Source organism: Nomascus leucogenys, chromosome 14 (genome assembly GCF_006542625.1).
Source record: "Nomascus leucogenys isolate Asia chromosome 14, Asia_NLE_v1, whole genome shotgun sequence".
Lineage (NCBI taxonomy): Eukaryota > Metazoa > Chordata > Mammalia > Primates > Hylobatidae > Nomascus > Nomascus leucogenys.
The window spans coordinates 40,760,695-40,774,602 of NC_044394.1; the positions used below are offsets into that span (position 1 = coordinate 40,760,695).

Here is a 13,908-nt window from a genome sequence, read left to right on the forward strand (position 1 = left end):
ACATGAAAATTAGAAGGCAGGACAGGGATTCGAGCAGGATCTGTGGCTCCGAGACCGAGGCTCCTCTCCGGGTGACTCTTCCCGGGATTCTGGCCTCATTTGGACCTCCAGGGCCCCCGACCTGAGCCTGGGGCAGAGCTGGGACCCAGGCGGGCGAGGCTGAGCGGCCGGCAGAGAGTCGCCAGCAGAGGGCGCTGTCTACGCGTGTCCGGGCGCAAGGAGGCCCCAGTAGGGCTGAGCCCGGGTAGAAAGAGGGAGCGGCGGGTTGTGGGGTGGTGGGGCAGCGGGGCGACAGGATGGGGAAGAGACTAAGGCGGGGCGCGGGGCGGGGGGGCTGTGGGAACCTGCAGGAGAACGTTACTAGCTGGTTAAAGGCAGGTTTCCCAGGAGTTTATTTTTTAACTGTATGCTGAAAAATAAATGGGAGGTGGCGTTTGAGAAAGCGAAGTGTGTTCCAGGTTGAGAGAGCAGCATGTGTGAAGGCCCCGAGCCGGCCTCCGGACCTTTTCAGTATGCATCTTGGTCAGGGGAGGATGGTCGGCCAGGGCACACGCATGGCCCCCTGGAGTCGTGCGGCTCTGGCCTTGGTGAGTCTTCAGGCACAGATTGAGGCGTAAAGGAGGTGCTCCTGCCAAAATTTAATTTCGCCCAGGCATGGTATCCCAGCACCTTGAGAGGCCAAGGTGAGAGGATTGCTTGAGGCCAAGAGTTCGAGACCAGCCTGGGCAACATAGTGAGATGCGATCTCTACAAAAATTTTAAAAATTAGCCAGGTGTGGTGGCATACACTTGTAGTCCCAGCTACTCTGGAGGCTGAGGTGGAAGGATCACTTGAGCACAAGAAGTGGAGGCTGCAGTGAGCTGAAGGGGCCACTGCACTCCAGCCTGGGTGACAGAGCAAGACCCTGTCTAAAAAACAAACAAAGAAGTAAATCCCCTGGTCTCAGGTATTCTGTTAGAGCAACACCAAACACACTAAGACAGGAGGAAGGGGCTGGGTGGGCTCCCACAGTCCTGTCCAGCCACTGGGCCCGTGCAGCACAGCACTTCCCGGGTGCATCGGCATTGAGCCTTTCCTGAGTGCTGCTGCCATCTGTCCTCCAGTTACGAAGGGAACAAGAGACCCAGAAGGGGTGGGGCTGGCCCATGGTCTCCCTTGCTCACAGCCCTGGGCTGGAGCGCTTGTACAGAGCTGCCTCCTGGTCAGCCAGGAAAGGCTCACTGGAGGAGGAGGGGTAGGTCAGGCATCTTCCCGGCCTCAGAACAGGATATGGGTGGGGGACGTTGGTGTGTCCTACACTGGGGCCTGCCCACCTTCTTCCCCCAGTGTTCCTCCATCCTGCTCTGAGCATTGTGCAGAGGACCCCGGACTATGGGGTTCATCCTTTCCTAGGGAGCTTTCAAGGGCCCACACAGCCTGCTCCCCACACCCCATGGAGGCGCAATGATAGCAGAATTACTGGCACTGTTAACCTGCTGGGGTTGGAACCGGGAGTCCTGGAGGGTCAGAAGTCAAGCTGGGGGACTGGGGGGACTGCCTGCACTGGCCACTGCAGTGCAGAGAAGCTGAGGTGAACACAATCTGAGAGACTGGAGACCAGGGCTGGGTGAGGGTGCATGGGAAACGGGTGCGTGGGAACTGGGTGAATGGGTACCGAGTGGATGGGGACTGGGTGGATGGGGACTGGGTGGATGGGGACAGGGTGGGTGAGGACTGGGCGGATGGATACTGGGTGGATGGGGACTGGGTGGGTGGGGACTGGGTGGATGGGGATTGGTAGATGGGTACTGGGTGGATGGGGATTTGTGGATGGGGACGGGGTGGATGGGGATTGGTGGATGGGGACTGGGTGGATGGGAACTGGGTAGATGGACACTGGGTGGATTGGGACTGGTGGATGGGGACTGACTGGATGGAAGGAGGGCAGGGGGCCAGGTGGGGCCAGGCAGCCTGCCTGCTCTGCTGAGCGGCCTGGACCCAGGGGCTGCCTCTCCCAGGCCTCAGTCTCATCGTCTATAGAATGGAGTTTCCAGAGATGGTCTGAGGCCCCTTCCAACTACCTGCAATGTGCTGGGTCCCAGGTCCACAGGAAGGACTGGTTCCTAGGGTCTTCCTTCCCAGCAAATTGTCTCTCCTGCTCCTGGCAGCAAAAGCTTCCCAGGATAATATTATCAATAATAATATTGTCCCCCCTCCTCCTCTGCCTCTTCTTCTTGTGTTTCTATATTCCAGGAACTTTCCTAAATGGTTCATTTATTTATCAGATAATTTGATCCCCCACAATCCCATGAGTAAGAGACATTTACTGATCCCTTTTTATAGATGAGGAAACAGACTCAGGGAGGGGAGGTGACTTGCCAGAGCCACACAGCTGGCAATCTGGCTCCCGTACCTCCGCGTCCCTGAGGTCACTTCAGTGCCCCCGCCGCATGCCAGGGATAAAGAGACTCGAGACCTTACCGCAACTCACGGAGACCTATGTGGCTGCATGTGTCACCCCCAGGCAGAGTGACTTGAAGGGCCCAGGGAGGGGCCTCTTTTCATCCCGGGGACTGCCAAGCCCTGGAGTCCAGCTGGGCATGGGCAGTCAGCCCGGGCTGGGGGATGGTGCCTGGCTGCTAGGGTGCTGGTCCTAGCATGGCAGGCATGGGTTAAAATCCCAGCTGTGCCACCTTCTGCTGTGTGATTCCAGGCACGTGACCTTTCTGCTTGGTGCCTCAGTTTCCCCTTCTCTGGAACGGGGATAATAGCAACGCCTCTTCTATAAGGCAAGGTGGTTGTGAGGATTCAATGAAGCAATACACGAAAGCACTCGCCTGCCTGGTCCCGTGGGTTCTCCACAGGATAGGGAACCCATGGAAGCCACGCCCAGCTAATTGTTTTGTATATTTTTAGTAGAGACAGGGTTTCACCATGTTGGCCAGGCTGGTTTCAAACTTCTGACCTCGAGTGATCCACCCACTTCAGCCTCCCAAAGTGCTGGGATTACAGGCCTGAGCCATGGCTCCTGGCTGTTTGTTTTTTGAGACAGGGTCTCACTTTGTCGCCCAGGCTTGAGGGCAGTGGTGCTATCGTAGCTCATTGCAGCCTTGATCTCCTGGGCTCAAGTGATCCTCCCACTTCGGCCTCCTGAGTAGCTGGGACTACACGTGCACACTACCATGCCTGGCTAGTTTTTTATTTTGTAGAGGTGGGATTTCACCATGTTACCATGGTCTTGAACTCCTAAGCTCAGGTGATCCACCCACCTCGGCCTCCCAAAGTGCCGGGATTATAGGCACAAGCCACCATGCCCAGCTTGAATGGCCGCTTTTGATGGAGCACTTACTATGTGTCGCTAAACCCCTCTGAGCCTCAGTTTCCTCCTTTGTAGTGTGGGACTTGCTCGAGGACTCACTGCTGGCCTTGGGGAGCAGAGAACCCAGGTCTCTGTGATTCCGAAGTCCAGGTTCTTCCACCTGCAACTGCAGTTTCCAGAATTGGTCCCACCCCAGGAGGATCAGCCAGGTGATATGAGATCCTGCTCGGGGCTGTGGAAAGGGAATGGGAAGTCAGGGCACCCTGCCTGGTCCCACGCTGATCCACCGGGGGTACCCATCCGAGAAACAGGGGTGGGGACCAGACTGGATGATGCAAATGGCATGTGGCATTGATCATTGGCCCCTCACCCTGGCCACGGCCTCCAGGTGGGCAGAGTGCACTCCCTGTCTCTTGACTCTGGGCTCAGCCATGTAATTTGCTTTGGTCCATGGGATGGCAGTGGCTATAACAAGACCAAAGGCTTGAGGTGCACTTCCACAGTGGGGCTGTCTTCTTGTGCTTCTGCTATGAGAAGATCGTCCCCCTGAATGGCTGCCGGCCCTTCAGCCTCGCCCCGCCAAGCGACACATGGAACAGCCAGAGCCCAGCCTAGAGCCTGTATCCCAGCCTAGCCTGAGGCAGAGCCGCCCAGCGAAGACCAACGGACCTTCAGCTAACCTGCAGATGCATCGGGGGAATTAAATGATTGTTCTAAGCCACTGAGTTTTGGGGTGGTTTGTTACGTGGCATTATTGCAGTGGTAGCTAATACAAGCCCGGTATCACTCTACAACTCTTGGACTCTGAGCTGCATTTGCGTCCTGAATCCATCACTTACTGAGAATCAGGTCTTTATTATTATTATTAATTTTACTCTATCAATTTCAAGTTTTCCATAAGAGACATAGATAATGTAAAGGTCAAAGATTTTGGGCGACAAAACAGAGATAACTCCAAAATCTCTGGCAAACAACAGTCGCTACCTTTGCACCAAGCTGAGCTCTGAGCTTCCTGACAGGCATGGCAAAGAGAGGAAGAAGATGCACTACTCATATGCTGGGGAGCATTAAGGTCCTACGGGCTGCGTCCCATGGGCTGGCGACCTCCCACTGGGGCCCTCTTCACATTGCCGTGGGATCCCAGCATTTTCCCCAGCTTTCCTTCTTCCAGACCCTGCTCCAGTATCACCCCAACTTGAAGCCTTCCGGGCTGTTAGAATGTCTTACAGCAGATTGCCTCCGTCACTGATTGGTTCATCCCGTATCTGCTGGCATCAACCTATGTTGTGCTTAGAAAAGACTTATAGAGGCCGGGCGTGGTGGCTCACGCCTGTAATCCCAGCACTTTGGGAGGCCGAGGAGGGTGGATCACGAGGTCAAGAGATTGAGACCATCCTGGCCAACATGGTGAAACCCTGTCTCTGCTAAAAAAAAATGCAAACAAATCAGCCGGGCGTGGTGGCGGGCGCCTGTAGTCCCAGCTACTTGGGAGGCTGAGGCAGGAGAATCACTGGAACCCAGGAGGCAGAGGTTGCAGTGAGCTGAGATTGTGCCACTGCACTCCAGCCTGGCGACAGAGCGAGACTCCGTCTCAAAACAAGAAAGAAAGAAAGAAAGAAAGAAAGAAAGAAAGAAAGAAAGAAAGAAAGAAAGAAAGAAAGAAAAGAAAAGAAAAGATGTATTGAGGCTGGGCGCGGTGGCTGACACCTGTAATCCACCAAGGCGGGCGGATTGCCTGAGCTGAGGAGTTCCAGACCAGTCTGGGCAACACGGTGAAACTCCCATCTCTACTAAAATACAAAAGAAATTAGCCAGGCGTGGTGGCATCCGCCGGTAGTCCCAGCTACTCGAGAAGCTGAGGTAGGAGAATGGCTTGAACCCAGGAGGTGGAGGTTGCAATGAGCCGAGATTGCGCCACTGCATTCCAGCCTGGGCGACAGAGCGAGACTCCGTCTGGAAAAAAAAAAGAAAAGAAAAGAAAAGAAAAGACTTGGCCGGGCACAGTGGCTCATGCCTGTAATCGCAGCACTTTGGGCAGCTGAGGTGGGCAGATCACGAGGTCAGGAGATCGAGACCATCCTGGCTAACACAGTGAAACCCCGTCTCTACTAAAAATACAAAAAATTAGCCGGGCGTGGTGGCGGGCGCCTGTAGTCCCAGCTACTCGGGAGGCCGAGGCAGGAGAACGGCGTGAACCCAGGAGGTAGAGCTTGCAGTGAGCCGAGATCGCCCCGCTGCACTCCAGCCTGGGCCACAGGGCGAGACTCCGTCTCAAAAAAAAAAAAAAAGAAAAGAAAAGAAAAGAAAAGACTTATCGAGTGAATAATGAATAAATGAATGAATGAGGAAATGAATTTACAGATGGGGAGGTGAATTAATGAAGTTAAAAGCAATACATCGAAGAAAGTGTTTGCTTACCTGAGTCTGATTAGGGGAAGGAGCCCTGAGTGGAGGCACCGTTGTTTGAGGTGGTCTTGCCTATATATTTGTAAAGAATGCTTGAGAAGTTTCTTGAGGGGTTCTGGGAGCTGAGGATCACATCAGAATTCTAGCTGAGAACAATTTGTCAGCTGTCACAGTGCAGAGCATGGTGGTTGAACTCAAATGCCGCCCAGCAGATGACAGGGACACTTTCCACCTAGTTCAGGAACATAAGCTAAGGCACTTCAGAGAGGTTTTTTTGTTTGTTTGTTTTTAATTTTTTTGAGACAGGGCCTCACTCCGTCACCCAGGCTGACTGCAGTGGTGCGGTCTTGATTCACTGCAGCCTGGAACTCTTGGGCTCAAGGGATTCTCCCATCTCAGCCTCCTCAGTAGCTGGGATCACAGGCTTGCACCACTATGCCCGGCTAATTTTTTAATTTTTTTCCAGAGAGGGGGGTCTCGCTTTGTTGCCCAGGCTGCTCTCAAACTCCTGGCCTCAAGTGGTCCTTCCCCCTCGGCCTCCTAAAGTGCTCAGATTACAGGCGTGAGCCACCGTGCCCAGCTGGGGAGTATTTTTATGTCCCCAAAATGCAGGATCTGCCTCCAGTTGATTTGTCTTTAGTGAATAAGGATGAAAATGCCATCTATTTCCTGGAAAATTCTCTTGGCCTTCAACCAAACATGGTTAAAACAGATCTTGAAGAAGAGCTAGTTGAGTGGGGCAAAATGGGAGCCTATGGTCATGAAGAAGGCAGCATCCTTGGGATACAGAGATGAGAGTATCGTAGGCCTACAGAAGGACTATAGGAGCCTACGAGAAAGAAATAGCCCTAGTGAATGCGCTGACTCTTAATCTACATCTTCTACTGTTATCCAGGGTCTCACTCTGTTGTCCAGGCTGGAGTGCAGTGGCACAACCACAGCTCACTGCAGCCTCAACTTCCCAGGCTCAGGTGATCCTCCCATCTTAGCCTCCCAGGTAGCTGGGACTACGGGCACACACCACCACGCCAGACTAGTTTTTGTATTTTTTTGTAGAGATGGGGTCTTGCCATGTTGCACAGGCTGGTCTGGAACTCCTTGGATTACAGGTGTGAGCCACCGCGCCCAGCCTTAGTCCAGTTATTGTTTAAGCCTTTACCAAATGGTATAAAATTCTTATAGAAGCCAAAGCTTTCTCCTTTAATCATGATACTATTGAGTCACAGCTACAACTCCATGGAGTTAACATTGAGGAAAGTGGGGATTATAAAGCCAAGAAGGGGGAAGAAACCTTAAGAATAAAGGATATTGGCCGGGTGCGGTGGCTCATGCCTGTAATCCCAGCACTTTGAGAGGCCGAGGCCGGTGGATCACCAGAGGTCAGGAGTTTGAGACCAGCCTGGCCAACATGGTGAAACCTCGTCTCTACTAAAAATACAAAAATTAGCCGGGTGTGGTGGCAGGCGCCTGTAATCTCAGCTACTCTGGAGGCTGAGGCAAGAGAATCGCTTGAAGCCGGGAGGTGGAGGTTGCAGTGAGCTGAGATCGTGCCATTGCACTCCAGCCTGGGGGACAAGAGAGAGACTTCGTCTTAAAAAAATAATAATAATACAAAAAAAAATTAGCTGGGTGTGGTGATGCATGCCTGTAATCCCAGCTACTCAGGAGGCTGAGACAGGAGAATCACTTGAACCCGGGAGGTGGAGGTTGCAGTGAGTCAAGATAGCATCACTGCACTCCAGCCTGGGTGACAGAGCAAGACTCCATCTCAGAAAAAATAAAATAAAATACAATATAAAATAAAATAAAATAAAAGATATCCCTGAAGCAATTGAGAAGGGAGGAGGCTCGATTACGGCGATCCTGTTCAGTGGGCTGCATTTTTATACTGGGCAGCTCTTTAATATACCTGCTACCACGAAAGCTGGACAAGCGAAGAGATGTTTTGCTGGCTTGATCTAGCATGTACAGTTGGAAATGCTGAACTCCACTTACATGACAGAAGAGTTGACTTTGCCCACTGGTGTTCCCACAGTAATTTGAAGGCAGGAGCAGGAGGTCTGGCAGGTGCTTTTTCCATGAAAAACATGCCCATATGATTAAAGCTGTGCTGGTGGGGTGGTTTGACTGTGAACTCAGCACCAGATTTGAGATGGATAACCAACTGCAGTTAATCCCTGGGGTCAGTGGATTCCAAATCTCAAATCCTCCCATTTTGTTGGTCTGTTTCTCACACACTAGTTTAGAGATCTTTAGGCAGGCAGCGATTAAAGCATTGTGGAGAAAATCTATTTTGCTAACTGGTTATCTGGAATACCTGATCTAGCACTGCTATGGCAAAAATAAAGCAGAATCTGAGAAGCCAATGGTGACCTGGAGGTGACCATTACTCCATCCCATATGGAGGATCAGGGCTGCCAGCTGACACTAACATTTTTCTGTTCCAAAGAAAGATGTTTTCCAAGAGGTAGAAAAAAGAGGAGTGGTTTATGACAAGTGGAATCCAAATGTCATTCAAGTGGCTCCAGTTCCTTTCTATCATTCTTTCCATGATGTGTATAAATTTATCAATCTGGGCTGGGTGCGGTGGCTCACACCCGTAATCTCACCACTTTGGGAGGCCGAGGCCAGAGGATCACTTGAGCCTAGGAGTTTGAGAACAGCATGGACAACAGAGTGAGACCCTGTCTCTATAAAAGAACCAAAAAAAATGTATTTTTAATTAGCCAGGCATGATGGCACACACCTATAGTCCCTGCTACCCAGAAGGCTGAGGCAGGAGGATCACTTGATCCCAGGAGATCAAGGCTGTAGTGAGCTGTCATGGCACCACTGCACTCCAGCCTGGGCAAGACAGTGAGACCCTGTCTCCAAAAAAAAAAAAAAAAAAAAAAAAAAATTATCAATCTGCTCACTTCTGTACTTCACTCTGCGGAAACAAAAAATTAGCAGTGTTTTCTAGAACAATTTACGCAAATTATACTGAAAGCTGATGTGTGTTTTTTTTTTTACCATTATTCAATTTTTAGTTATGGAAAGTATTTTACAATTGATCGCATGTAGCTGGCAGTAAGTAATATACTTTACAGAAAAAAATAAGTAAATGAAACAAGTAAGACTAAGGAGTGATGGGTGGGCTAAGGAAACTGCTTTTATTTTATCCAAGTTTATTGAAAACCTCCTGTACTTATCCCTGAGAGAGGATGCAGATATGGCCCCTGCTTATGCGAAGCACAGGTCTGAGGTGGGGAGGTAGATCCAGACCCAGCCAATCATGACTGAAGGTGATCAGTGCTGTGACAAAGGAGTCCCAGGGACTGAAGGGCCCAAGAAAGCCCCAGTCCATCCTGGAGGTCAGGGAAAGCTCCTGGGGATGGAAAGAAATGGGTTGTATAGGAATTTGCCAGGGGAAGAGGTGGGAGAAGATGGAGCAACATGAGCAAAGGGTGAGGAACGAGAAGAACTAAGCAAATGTGCAGGAGAAATAAATGGAGCTTCTAGAAATTTAACACCTAGTAACATATTAAAAACTCAATGGACAGTTCAAATGACAGTTTAGACAAAGCTAAATAGAGAATTCATGATCTGGAAGATAGATTTGAAGAAATTATCCAGAATTCAACCCAGAAAGAAAAATAAATGGAAAATAGAGGGAAAAAAAAGAAGAATTCAACCTGAGAAAGCTGGAGGAGAAGGGGGAGGAGGAGGAGGAGGAGGACGAGGAGGAGGAGGAAGAGGAGGCGGAGGAGCAGGAGCAGGAGGAGCAGGAGCAGGAAGAGCAGGAGGAGGCAGCAGTAGCAAGGAGAAGGAGGAGAAGAAGAAAGAGAAGAAGAAGGAGGAGAAGGAGAAAGATGAGGAGGAGGGGGAGGAGAAGAAGACGATGAAGAAGAAGAGGAGGAAGAGGAGGAGGAGAAAACAAAGAAAAGAAGTGTTTAGGAGCCAGGGAGAATACAACAGGAAGATCTAACATAGGTAGCAGTTCCAGACAGAGATGGGAAAACGAGACAAACGCAATATTTGAAAACATAAAGTCTGACATTTTTTTCCATATCTAATAAGCACCACCAAATGCGTAGATTCTAGAGATCCAATGAATCCCAAGCAAGATAGGTAGGAAGAAATTCATGTCTGGACATATTGTAGTGAAAATGTAGAACACCAAAGTCAAAGAAGAGATCCTAGAAGCAACCAGAGAGAAAGCAGAGGAGATTCTTTAAGTGTTTCAGTGTTGCAACACTGATATATTCAAAGGCAGGGAGTATAGGGAAACGGGGCTCTAGTAGAGCCAATTATTAAGGGTGATTTTGAGCCAGAGGTGTGATACGATGAGATCTGTGTTTCAGAATCTGAGTATGGAAAGCCAGGTGCGCTGCTCAAACCTGTAATCTCAGCACTTTCGGGGGCCAAGTTGTGTGGATCGCTTGAGACCAGGAGTTTGAGACCAGCCTGGGCAACAAAGTAAGAGATGCTGTTTCTGTTTCTTTTTCTTTCTTTTTTTTTTTTGAGAGAGTTTCACTCTGTCACCCAGGCTGGAGTGCAGTGGCGTGATCTCGGCTCGCTGCAACCTCCGCCTCCCGGGTTCAAACCATTCTCCTGTCTCAGCCTCCCAAGTAGCTGGCACTACAGATGCTCACCACCAGACCTGGCTAATTTTTGTATTTTTAGTAGAGATAGGGTTTCATATTGGCCAGGCTGGTCTTGAGCTCCTGATCTTGTGATCCACCTGCCTTGGCCTCCCAAACTGCTGGAATTACAGGCGTGAGCCACCGCACCTGGCAAGAGACACTGTTTCTACAAAAAAAATTAACAAACAAAAAAAAATTAGCTGAGCATGGTGGCATGCACCTATAGTCCCAGCCATTTCGGAGGCTGAGGTAGGAGGATCACTTGGGCCCAGGGGGTCGAGGCTTCAGTGTTCGCACCACTGCACTCCAGCCTAGTGTACAGACTGGAGTGATGGAGTGAGACTCTGTCTGTCTCAAAAAAAGAAAGAAAGAAAGAAAGAAAGATGCAGTTCTACTCAGTGTCATCTGATTGCTACCCTGTAGAAGTGCAGCCCCAGAGTTGTGAGCTTCTGATATCCCAAAAGAAATGGAAACAGGTGGCCCCTGGATGAAGGAGGAGGTCAGGGGTGACTGGAAGGCAGGTCCTGGGGAGTGGAGGGGCTGGAAGAAGACGGAGGGGGAAGGTGTGGCAGACACTATTATAATAGCTGACTGACCAATGCCTGCCATTCCCAATTCCCCTCTTCCCTGTTGCTTTCCACTGTGGAGGCTGGAAAAGAGAAACTACTTACCTTCTCAGCCTTTGTTGCAGCTAGGAGTGACCATGTGACACAGTTTTGGCCAATGACATCTATGGAGTCTGATTAGATCTCATTGTGTGTGTGTGTGGCAGGGGTGGGAGTGGGGGGTGAGGGGGTGGGGTGCCTGGGAAATTATTCACAAAAGTGACAAATGCTTTCAATTAACCCTGAAGGTAACCATTCCTTTTCCTTTCTGTCTTAAATGCGGAGGCAGATGCAACGCCAGGAGCACCATCAGCCACGCTGTAAACAAGGGGGAAACGCCAAGCGCATTACAGAGGACGTCAGCCCTGCCATCACTGGGCTGGGGAAACAGTGCCAACCATGGCTGGTCTCCAGGTTCACAGTGACAGGGGAAATAAACCCTTATTTGTCTAAGCCATTGTGATCTGTTTTCCTTTTTTTCTTTTCAGCCACTTTACAGAAGAGGGATATTTGTTAAAATTCAGAAGGGGAGGGAGAAGGAGAGACTGCGCAGGTTGAAACAGTGGTGGATAAATGTCAAAGAGAGAGAGACTTTGTTTGCAGGTGGCAGGGGCCTGAGCACGATTTTGTCACGATAGCAGAATGAGCACAGGATGTGCCAGGCATAGCGCTTTATACTGATCGACGCGTTTTGAAAAATATTTTGTGGGCTGGGCACGGTGGTTGACGCCTGTAATCCCAGCACTTTAGGAGGCTCAGGCGGGCGGATCACGAGGTCAAGAGATTGTGACCATCCTGGTTAACACGGTGAAACCCCGTCTCCACCAAAAATACAGAAAATTAGCCAGGCGTGGTGGCACGCGCCTGTAGTCCCAGCTACTCGAGAGGATGAGGCAGCAGTATCGCTTGAACTCGGGAGACGGCGCTTGCAGTGAGCTGAGATCGCTCACTTGAGATCGCGCCACTGCACTCCAGCCTGGGCGACAGAGCTAGAATCCGCCTAAAAAAAAAAAAAAAAAAAATTGTACAGACGGGAGTCTCACAATGTTGACCAGGCTAGTCTCGAACTCCTGACCTCAAGCCGTCCTCAGGCCCTGGCCTCCCAAAGTGCTAGGATTAAGGCCTGAGCCACCGCGCCAGCAGAACGCATTTAGTTCTCACTGCAACTTTCTGAGGCAGGCTGTGCTGTTATCCCCACCACACACAGGGAACTGCGGCTTAGACAAGAAAAGCGCCAGGCAGCAGGTGGTGAGGCAGGATTTGAACTCGAGCACACGGAGCCCATCCAGTCCCGATGGACTGACTCCTCCGTCAGCGGAGGAGGGAGCGAGTCGTTTGGTGAACAATGAGTGTCTCAGGGTCTCGAGTGTGAGGTGGGGCGTCTGATGTGTCGCGGGGTCCTGCCTGGCCGTGTCCGGGCCTCTGGGAGGGCCGAGGCAGGGGAGGACGGTCCGCGGCAGGGCGGCCAGCACTGCTCTCCTTGAGGGCTGGGGCTGCGCGCTGCGCGGTCTGTGCGCGGGATACGCTGGGCCCCGCCTCGCCTTCCCGCCCCGTCTCCGAGTCCTCCGCCCTGGCCCCGCCATAGGGAGCCCGGCCCGGGGGTTCGGCGGCTGCCGCAGCCCTGGCAGGGGCCGGGGACGTGGAGGGAGCGGGCCGGCGCTGGCGCAGCCGCAGAACTGTGCAGTAGAGAGTGTGACCCCGGTGGCCCTCTCTGAGTCTTGGTTTCTTCCTCCGTGAAATGGGACTTGAGCAGCGCCTCCTCGACGGGGAAGACGGCCCGCAGAGACAGCGCGCCAGAGAGTCCAGGGCAGCGCGGGGAAGGAGCCTGCGGATCCCTCCCAGGCCCATCCCACCGCCGATCCCGCCCAGGGGCGGCCCCGAGCATTTCCTGAAGGGCCTCAGGAAATACCAGGCCCCCGCCGCCCCCGCCCGTCCGCTAGCGTCCAGCTCCCTGGCCGCCCCTCCCCCGCCTCCTTCCGGCCGGGTCCCTGCTCGCATCTTGGCTTGCTGAGGCTGCGGGTCTTGGCCGGGCCTTCGAGAATCCCCCGCCGCCTCCCCGAGCCTTCCAGATGTATCTGCGCCGCCTCCTTTCTCCCTCGCCTTCATTCCCTCGCTGCGGGCAGGCCGGCCTGCCCCGCGCAAACCTGGGGAAAGGTAGGTTGAGGGGGCGGGGTCCGATAACTGGCAGCCACACCCAGTAGGCCAGGCAGCTGCAGGAAAGAGGTTAAAGGAGTTGGAAGAGATTCTGGGAACCCAGGAAAGGAATCAGGGAATGCTGCCTGGAAGAGGCGACATTTAAGTTTGGACTGGAAGAGCAAGGCGGGTCAGACAGTAATTCATGTATTTACCAAGCATTTATTGAGCACTTATTGTGTTCAAGACCCTGGGGTTGGGGCAGGAGGCAAGATAACTGTGTCCTCATGGGTTTTGCAGTAGGGAAAACAGTGGAGGCAACCATCTCAGAAACTGCTGGAGCTGAGACCACCAGAGGGGACAGTAGAATGTTAGTTCCATTTGATCAATGAGACCAGAGAGGACTAGGGTGAAATGACTTTCCCACAGTCACAAGTGGTAGAACTGGGATTCGAACCTGTGCTACTGTAACATGAGCCCCTAACCACAGGAGTCTCTGTGGCTTTTCAAAGCAGACACGCTGCTGCACACAGGAGCAGCTGCCAGCCTGCCCTGCAGCAGCCATGGCTATGCTGCAGGGCCCACTGGGGGCAGGTGCTGGCAGAGGGGACAGCCAGCCACTGGTGGGAGATCTTGCCCTGGGGAGAGGCAGCAGCGGAAATTGCTGTGGGATGGTGGAGGCTGTGGTGGCCATGATGTGGTTGCTTCAGGGCCCCTGTGGTTCCAACCGGGGCACTGTGCCTGCCTTCTGTGGCTTCTTCACCCACAGAGAACCCTCACTGGGGCCATGTCCTGCTTCCTGGAGCTGAGATTGAGTCTGGGAGCCCAGGTGGAACCCTT

The 13,908-nt window shown here is 52.2% G+C and overlaps 1 pseudogene; it reads left to right on the forward strand.

Annotated features, from left to right (window-relative positions):
* Positions 1 to 472: 472 nt before the first annotated feature.
* LOC115838238 lies at positions 473 to 11,398 on the forward strand (annotated as a pseudogene).
* Positions 11,399 to 13,908: the final 2,510 nt, after the last annotated feature.